General features: G+C 49.1%; 1 long non-coding RNA gene across 1 annotated transcript; it reads right to left on the reverse strand.

Moving 5' to 3' along the window:
- Window positions 1–1692: 1692 nt before the first annotated feature.
- Window positions 1693–8798, reverse strand: LOC128313225 (uncharacterized). Its single transcript, XR_008293610.1, has 3 exons — window positions 8306–8798; window positions 7077–7216; window positions 1693–4195 (listed from the first exon to the last, which is right to left on the reverse strand). It is a non-coding gene; the product is annotated as an uncharacterized LOC128313225 (long non-coding RNA).
- Between the last annotated feature and the right edge of the window lie 857 nt (window positions 8799–9655).

Genomic DNA, 9655 nt, shown 5'->3' on the forward strand with positions numbered 1-9655 from the left:
TTCACTGGCTTCCATGCTGCCTCTCATCATTCTCTGTGATTTCCGCACCCAGGCAGGTGACCCTCGAACCATCCTGGCCTCTTGGTTCCAAGACCTCCTCTTCCCCAGGGACCTTGTCCTCCCCCCCAGCCCCTCCCTCCCATGGGCGCCCCTACACCTTGTCTCTGTAACCGCAGCCTCTGAGAACTTCAGCTTCACGCATCTCACTCACCGCCCATCGTAGCCTGTCTTTCTAGTTCATTCCCTCCAAAACCTCAACTCCAACAGTTCGCTGACCCTCCCAATTTTCCTCTACCCCTCAGCCCCCTCATATCTTTACAGAGATTAAATTCCTTGACCAACAGATGATGATCACCCCCTCACACACACTCTCTGCACCCCTCTCTGCCTCACCATATTCATCTGTTGAAACTACATTCCTTATTAGATCTAAGGCTCCACCTGTGCGGCTGAATGTGGGTGGAGAAAAATACACAACCGTGGTAACTGGCCTTGCCTTAACATGTTTATTTTTGAGAGAGACAGCATGAGCGAGGGAGGGGCCGAGAGAGAGGGAGACACGGAATCCGAAGCGGGCTCCAGACTCCGAGCTGTCAGCACAGAGCCCGAGGCGGGGCTCGAACCCACAAGCTGTGAGATCACGACCTGAGCTGAAGTCGGATGCTTAACCGACCGAGCCTTCCAGGCGCCCCATAGCCTTGCCTTAGACTCATGCTCGCCCGCTTGGAGTGGAACCACAGTGCTGCTCAGCAGGTTGGTCTGTGTCCCAGTTCCCCTGACTCTCCCAAATGACTTCTCCTCCACCCCACAAGACCTTTCTCATCCTTGCTCTCAGCAGTGACCTCCTTCTTGCTTCCCGACCACAGCCACCTTCCCACGGCGTCCCCCCCTCCTGAGTCTTCACCCCCCCATTCCACCTTCTCTGTGCCTGGAAGGGGGGCAGAGCCAACCATATTCCCATCTGCTGGACCCCCCCCCCCCCCGCCCTGTGCATATTCTCCTTTTTCTCTTCCCCCCATTCAAGAAATGGGTCCCCTGGGGGCTCCAGGGCTCCAGAGAGAAATGTGACAGGCCCGAGAGCAGAAATAGGTCAGCTCTCTTTTCTTTTCTTTTTTTTAAAGCCTCTTCAGGGCTCTGAGCGGAAGTAGCTTCAAGGTCTGTTGGGTTTCAGATAGAAAGTTCAGGTGCCCTCAGGGGCTAATGAGTGAAGCCAGCCCAGTAGAGGAAAAGTTCTCAGTTACATTAAACAGTTGTGACACTTCCCCCCCCCCCCCCCACCACTTATAAGTGACACACAAGCAAGCACATATATTTAAAGCATACAAGTTGATGAATGTTGGGTTATATATAAACCTGTGAGGGGTACCTGGGTGGCTCAGTTGCTTAAGCATCCGTCTCTTGATTTTGGCTCGGGTCGTGATCTCACAGTCCGCGGGATCGAGTCCTCTGTCTGGCTGTGTGCTGACAGCATGGAGCCTGCTTGGGATTCTCTCTCTCTCTCCCTCTCTCTCTTTCTCTGTCCCTCCCCTGCTCTCTCTCTCTCTCTCTCTCTCTCTGCCTCTCCCCTGCTCGCTGTCTCTTAAAAAATAATGTGAAATGTTAAAAAAAAAAAAAAAAAGAAAAGATCATGATGGTGAGAATGAACACATCCATCGTTCCCGAATTTCTTCATGCTTCTTGGTAAAGCCTCCACCCATAGGCCTCCTCCGCACACACTCCGCCCCGCGCAAAGACAGATCCGCTTTCTGTCACCATTGGTTAGTTTGCATTTTCTGGAATGCAATTTATGTAGTATGTATTCCCACGTCTGGCTTTTTTGTTGTTGTTGTTGTTTTTCCACCCGGCATCATTGTTTTGAGATCCGTGCGTGTGGAACTAGGCCATTGCGTGGGACAGGTTAAGTCACCCCAGTTGGTTTATTGAGTCACCTGTTGGTTGGACATTGGGGTGGCTTCCAGTTTGGGGCCATTACAAATAGGAGTGCTTTGAACACTGGTGTACAAGTCTTTGTGTGAACATCGGCTGTCATTTCTCCAGCGTGTACCCCTAGGAGTGGATGCCTGGGTCATATATGGGAGTTACGCATCTAACTTTTTAGGAAGCTGCCGAGCGATTTTCCCCAAGTCATTGTACCCCATGTCATTTATTTCTTCATCACCGCCACCACCCCCACCATCATCAACAACTGGTGAAAATGAGTCTCTTTCTGAATTTGTTCATTCCTTCCTTTAACGGGTATCTATCGGGTACTGCTCCGTGCCTCGCCCTGTCCTAAGCACTGGGAATTCAGCTGCGCAGAAGGCACACAAAACTTCCTGTCCTTGGGGGGAGACGACGGTTGACTTAGATGCTCTCAAAGCACAGGTGACATGGTGTAGAGGTTCGGAGCACACAGGTGCTCAGGAGATGGATGACCTGGGTCCGAATCCCGGCTCTGCCATTTCCTAGCTGCGTTGGCCTCGGGCAAAGCCTCTTATCTCTGAGTAAAAAGGGACTGGGGGTCGTGCAGTCTTCACCACCTGAGGTTGTGACATTGTTGGTTCGCAAAACTGGCCCCTACACACAGAGGACAAGGGGGGACCAAAGAAAGAGGCGGACCACTCCAGATGGGTAGGTGGCAGGTTTAATAAGCAAGGGAACTCACTTACGAGCCTTGTCTTGGGCGCCACAAGAGGAGTGGGTCTCCCCACCCACCCTCCAGAATCTTAAAGTTGGCTTTTAAATTTTTTTTAATGTTTATTTACTTTTGAGATAGACAGACAGACTGCGAGTTGGTTAGGGGCAGAGAGAGAGGGAGACACAGAATCCGAAGCGGGCTCCAGGCTCCGAGCTGTCAGCACAGAGCCCGATGCGGGGCTCGAACTCACGAGCTGTGAGATCATGACCTGAGCTGAAGTCGGCCGCGCAACTGCCTGAGCCACCCGGGCACCCCCAGAATCTTCAAGTTTATACAGAGACCTTAACTGGACTCAGTCATGTATACCATCCACATGGTCTCAACGCCTTACTCTGTCAAGGCTACGTCCTTGGAACAGCTCCCACTGTGGGAACAGTGAGCAGAGGTACATTCCGTGGTCGGGGGAGGGAGGGAGGAGCCTCTGATTGGCTGAGTCCAGATCATGGGTCAACCAGCAGTCCTGTCCTGTGTGACGTCCCCCCATCCTCCACCCCTCATGACCGACTCTTACAATCTTACACATACCCCCCCCACCCCCCACTGATTTATAAAGTCTCCCAGGCCAGGGGTCAGGTTGCTGCAGGTGTTCACCTGTGTCCCCATGTGATTTAATAAAGACGATGTGCTAGCTGCCTTATCGGATGGGAACACACAATGTTCTGTTTGGAAAATGACACAGGTGTCTCCTTGCCAAGCAGTGATCATGTCCAAGGCCATTCTGTTTTGGCGGACAGCTTTCCTCATTAGAAAGATTTTAGGGTTCAGTAAAGACAGGCTTTGTTGGCTATCGTTCAAGATTTGCTGGGTGACTTTAGTAAGGGCTTCTGTGTGTGCTATAATGTCCTCCTGACCAGGGGCGCCTGGGTGACTCAGTAGGTTGAGCGTCCGACATCGGCTCAGGTCATGATCTCGTGGCTCATGGGTTCGAGCCCCACATCGGGCTCTGTGCTGACAGCTCAGAGCTTGGAGCCTGTTTCGGATTCTGTGTCTCCCTCTCTCTCTGCCCCTCTCTTATTAGCGCTCCGTCTCTCTCTCAAAAAAATTAAAATAGGCATTAAAAAAATAAAAACAAAATAACGTCCTCCTGCCCAACCGAGGGAACAAAGATGGCCGCCAAACAATGGTACCAGTGGAAAGACATGACCACCTGGCCTTGAGGAGAGGGAGGCTGGCGGTTTTAGGAACTTGACCTGGTTGTACATACCCTACGCGTTGGCCAGGAGAGGCAGCACTGTCAGGTGTGAAGAGATGGACCGGGGGCTGGGTGGGCCAGACCAGGACCCCCACCTTCTCTCAAGGGGGCGTGCTCCATTCCGGGTATAACACATTTCCACAGGTCCCGCTTGCAGCGGGTTGGTGGGACCCAGTGGAGATTGAGGGGATCCCCCCTCATTCAGGGATTCGAACTAACCTCCCCATCCTGGGGGATGTCTCATCGCAAGTTCCAGTAGAGAACGCAGAGAATGCCTCTTTCCGGTGTGATAGGGTTCGGTGTTCTCAGCAGCCAAGCATGTCGACCTGCAGTGAGAATTGGGACAATGGCTGTTTCCCATGACTTCCATGCCTTTGTGGTGTCGGATGTCTCAGCAGGGGTGTCTAGTCTGGCATATGAGGCAACAAGTCCTACTGGTTGGTCATTCAAATGTATTAACGCCTGGGGAGAGTATTTAGTTCACCCAGCCAGGGTGGTTTTACCTGTTAGTAATTTAATCTGCTGGGTTTTTTTAATGTTTATTTATTTTTGAGAGAGAGAGAGATAGATAGAGACAGAGCACGAGTAGAGGAGGGGCAGAGAGAGGGGGAGACACAGAAGCCAAAAGCAGGCTTCAGGCTCTGAGCTGTCAGCACAGAGTCCGACTTGGGGCTCGAACCCACGAAGTCAGATGCTTAACCGACTGAGCCACCCGACTGTCACCCTGTGACATACATTTTAAAATTAAGACTGATAACACTAGACCAGGACCTATCAGTTTTAGGAATTTCATACAAATACAAAGAGAGTTTAGCATCACTTCCTATCTGCACTGTTTCCCATGTAATTTATTTTATTTTTTATTTTTTAAAAAAATTTTTTTTAACATTTATTTATTTTTGAGACAGAGAGAGACAGAGCATGAACGGGGGAGGGTCAGAGAGAGGGAGACACAGAATCTGAAACAGGCTCCAGGCTCCGAGCTGTCAGCACAGAGCCCAACGTGGGGCTCGAACTCCCGGACCGCGAGATCATGACCTGAGCCGAAGTCGGCCGCCCAACCGACTGAGCCACCCAGGCGCCCCTTATTTTTATTTTTTAAAGATTTTATTTTTAAGTAATCTCTACACCCACAACCCTGAGGTCAAGAGTCACATGCCCTACAGACTGAGCCAAACAGGCGCCCCTCCCATGTAATTTAAAACATAAAAAGAATCCTAATTAGTTTAATATCTCTCTTTTATAAGGAGACAGAACACACCTTTTGAGATGTTCCAGGGACCATCTGGAAAATCCCAGAGTTAGTTCAAGGTTAACAAGACTTGGATTTAGATATGATTTGGGGGAAGTTTGTCAAAAATATCAAAAGGTTCTAAAGCACATGATTAAAGAGGATCATAGGTCACTGTGAAACGATCCTTAGTTATTCATTTAACCAGAGTGACAATGAGAGTAAGTTACATAATTGTAAAAACACTTAGTTCTTTTAATAGAGAAGAATCCGTTTTCTTAAGTCATCAAAGACCTGAAAAAGACAGCAAGAGGCACCGGAGATTATTTTGATAAGACTTGGAATCTGTTTTCCAGGCAGATTACCTAGGTAAAAACAAAACAAAACAAAACAAAACTTTCATAATCCCATCGAGAACAGAGCGCTGGTCCAAGAAAACTGTCCCTTTAGCAGAGAGAAAATTACATTTTGCTTTTACGTAAGCACACCGTTGATACTGAAGCTTATTTTTCTTTAAGCCAATTAAATAGAGCTCTTTTACAAATTAATTTTGGCACCACCCGTGGCCAAAAGGAAACCCGTGGAGGGAGGAAAACCACATTTACATAGCATACATCTATAGATGTGCATAAACGTGTAGACAGAGACCCCATCCTGTCTACCATTCCAGAACCTCAGCCCTTGATGAGTAATCTTCTGGAGGCTGTGGACTAGCGAGGGAGCTTCTGTGGCAGCCTGTATTTTATTTATTTTTCAAGATTTTATTTTTATCTAAAAAAAATTTTTTTTAATGTTTATTTATTTTTGAGACAGAGAGAGACACAGCATGAACGAGGGAGGGTCAGAAAGAGGGAGACACAGAATCTCAAACAGGCTCCAGGCTCTGAGCTGTCAGCACAGAGCCCGACGTGGGGCTCGAACTCACAGTCTGTGAGATCATGACCTGAGCCGAAGTCGGCCACTTAACCGACTGAGCCACCCAGGTGCCCCTAAAAATTTTTTTTACATTTATTTATTTTTGAGAGACAGAGAGAAACAGAGCACACGTTGGGGAGGGGCAGAGAGAGGAGACACAGAATCCAAAGCAGGCTCCAGGGTCTGAACCGTCAGCACAGAGCCCGACTCAGGGCTCGAACTCACAAACCATGAGATCATGACCTGAGCCAAAGTCACTCAACGGACTGAGCCACCCATGTGCCCCTTAAAGATTTTATTTTTAAATCATCTCTACACCCAAGGTGGGGCTTGAACCTATAACCCAGAGAGCAAGAGTCGTGTGCTCCACCAACCAAGCCAGCCAGGCACCCCCCAGCGGACTGTGTTTTAAAAAGCCTTTTCCCCCACTTTTCCCCTCAGTCTTATGCAATTCTGGGCAGTGCTTACATGGCAAAGGCATGATAAGATTTACATCATCAAGGGACTGGGAAAGAATTGCTAGTAGTTTTGGGACACATTTCTCTATTATCAGCAGTCTAGGGGAATCACTATTTAACATTTTCCTTTGTTTTAAGGCTCCAACGGTATGGGGCACGGGGCCCATCTCATTGTCAGGCGCCACAACATCCTCCCCTTTCCTCTCGTCACTTTCCCAGGGATTGTAGCTCTTAAATTTTTCTTTTTTAATGTTTATTCATTTTTGAGACAGAGAGAAAGAGAGAGAGCCAGAGCATGAGCGGGGAAAGGGCAGAGAGAGAGGGAGACACAGAATCCAAAGCAGGCTCCAGGCTCCGAGTTGTCAGCACAGAGCCCCATGCGGGGCTCGAACCCACACACTGTGAGATCATGACCTGAGCTGAGGTCGGACACTTAACTGACGGAGCCACCCAGGCGCCCTGGGATTGTGCCTCTTAGCGTCCTAATCAGGCTTTGCACAAGTGCTCAGATCTTAATCTGGGGAGGCTTGCGCCCTCCTAGCTTTGCCCAGCGGCACGCTACTTATTCTAAGTCTGCAACTTATTATTACTTTGTTTTCCTACCGTGCTGTGAGCCCCGAAGCCAACAGAGTCATGGACAACCGCCTTCCTAACTTCAGCTCTTCCAACTTTCTAACCCAAGCTTCAGCCTCTGGTGCGCACTGCCCAGAGTAGCGGCCGGTCCACTGCGGCAGCTCCGTGCGCTGTGTGATGTGGGGAACAAAGGCAAAAGAAAAAGAAATTAAATGTCCTTGCAATTTATAGTCCATTGACAAGTCCTTGAGACAGGCAGGGTGACCTTCCTCTAGGATCTCAGCTGCCTCTATGAAGTTGATACTTCGCTAAGGGCAAAAGGCGATTTTAGCCCAGTACCCACCCCCCCCGCCCCGAATCCTGTAAAGCTACTTTAACACATAAAAATTCCTTTGGAAACTTCCCTTATCTCACCCCGTCCCAAGCTTAGGGCCCACTGATATACATCTGAAGGGTCATATGACTCAGGTTTTATTAAACAGTGATAAATGACCTTTTTCTAACAACAGCTAGCCCCCTCAAGGTCCTGGAAACCTCGCTTCCAAAATTCTTTAGAGACATACCCTGTCCCTAACCTCCTCCCAACTCGAAGGTATGTTATCAGTCACCAGTCACAAACCCGGTGCAGCTCTTCCTGCCCAGGGGTCCAGTCCCTGTGCTTTTTTTTTTTTTTTTCATGTTTATTTATTTTTGAGAGAGAGAGAAAGAGAGAGAGATCGTGAGTGGGGAAGGGGCAGAGAGAAACAGAGACATAGAATCCCAAGCAGGCTCCAGGCTGTGAGCTATCAGCACAGAGCCCGACGGGGCTTGAACTCAGGAGCTGTGAGATCATGACCTGAGCCGAAGGTGAACACTCAACCAACCGAGCTACCCAGGTGCCCCAAAGTCCCCGTACTTTAATAAAACCACCTTTCTGCACTGATGATGTCTTTTTTTTTTTTTAATGTTTATTCATTTTTGAGAGACACAGAGTGTGAGTGGGGAAGGGGCAGAGAGAGAGGGAGACACAGAATCCGAAGCAGGCTCCAGGCTCCGAGCTGTCAGCACAGAGCCCCATGCAGGGCTCAAACTCACAAACCGTGAGATCATGACCTGAGCCGAAGCCGGATGCTCGACCGACTGAGCCACCCAGGCGCCCCTTGTTAATTGTTGGTTTGTGAACTGGCCCCGTACACAGAGGACAAGGGAAGACCAAAGAAAGAGGCGAACCAGTCCAGATGGGTAGGTGGCAGGTTTAATAAGCAAGGGAACTCACTTACAAGCCCTGTCTTGGGCGCCACAAGAGGAGTGGGTCTCCCCACCCACCCACCAGCATCTTAAACTGGACTCAGTCACGTATACCATCCACATGGTCTCAACAACACCTTACTCTGTCAAGGCTACGTCCTTGGAACAGCTCCCACTGCGGGAACAGCGGACAGAAGTACATTCCGTGGCTGGGGGGGGGGGGGGTGGGAGGGAGGAGCCTCTGATTGGCTGAGTCCAGATCATGGGTCAACCAGCGGTCGTGTCCTCTTGATGACATCCTGGAACAGGCCTGCAAGCCACGAAGCATTAGCCACGATCATGTTGGGGCAGCCAGAGAATCTATAGGCAGAGCACAGGATGTTCCTCAATGGGGCGTGATGCGGTGGCTCATTGTGATTTTGATTTGCATTCCCCGAAAGATTGGTGAGAAACAGCATTTCCTCGTGTGCCTATTAGCCATTCGGGTATCTTCTTTGGAAAAATATCTATTTAAGTCCTTTGCCCGTTCTTAAATGGAGTGTCTGTTGCCGACTTTTAGGGATTCTGTGTATATTCTGAATATTAACCCCGTGTGACTTGCAAATATCTTCCCCCATACAATGGGCTGCCTTTTCACTCTGTTGATTGTTTCTTTGGACGCACAGATGTTTCTAATATTACATTCTTTGTTTTGTTTTAATTGCCTTTTTTTTTTTTTTTTTTTAAGTAATCTCTACCCCCAGCGTGGGGTTCGAACTCACCCCCCCGGGATCCGGAGCTGCATGCTTCCCCGGACTGAGCCAGCCAGGCTCCCCACGCTTTTCACTCTGCTGTCATCCAATTTTGTTTTTCTTTTGTTGCCTGGTCTTTTGGTGTCATATCCAAGAAATCATTGCCAAATCCTTTGTCATGAAGCTTTCCCCCTTTTTTGTTCTTCTCAGGGTCTTCTAGCTTGAGTTCTTACATTTAGGTCTTTGGTTCATTTTAGGTTCATTTTTGTTTGTGGTGTGAGCTAAGGGTCCTCCTTCACACCTTCTCATGGGAAAAGGCTGTTCTTTTCCCATCAAATGAGCTGGGCACCCTTGTCAAAAATCGTTTGACCTTATATGCAAGGGTGTATTTTTAGAATTTGTGCTTTTAACAAGTTGCTGCCGGAGAACCACTGATATGCCTCTCTAGTATCAGACTGAAAGCGAAACAGGAAGAGAGGTTATACTTTTTGAGAAGTCACAGACAGGGTGACCCCTCAACAAAACGTTGCCAGAAGCAAGAGAGTCAGAGGCTCGCATCTGGGGAAGATGTTCCAGGCAGAGAAGATAGCCGCGCAAAGGTCCTGGGGTGGGTGCATGCCTGGCAGGTGCGGGGAACAGCGAGGAGGCCTA

This window comes from Acinonyx jubatus, chromosome E2, assembly GCF_027475565.1.
Source record: "Acinonyx jubatus isolate Ajub_Pintada_27869175 chromosome E2, VMU_Ajub_asm_v1.0, whole genome shotgun sequence".
In the NCBI taxonomy this organism is placed as follows: domain Eukaryota; kingdom Metazoa; phylum Chordata; class Mammalia; order Carnivora; family Felidae; genus Acinonyx; species Acinonyx jubatus.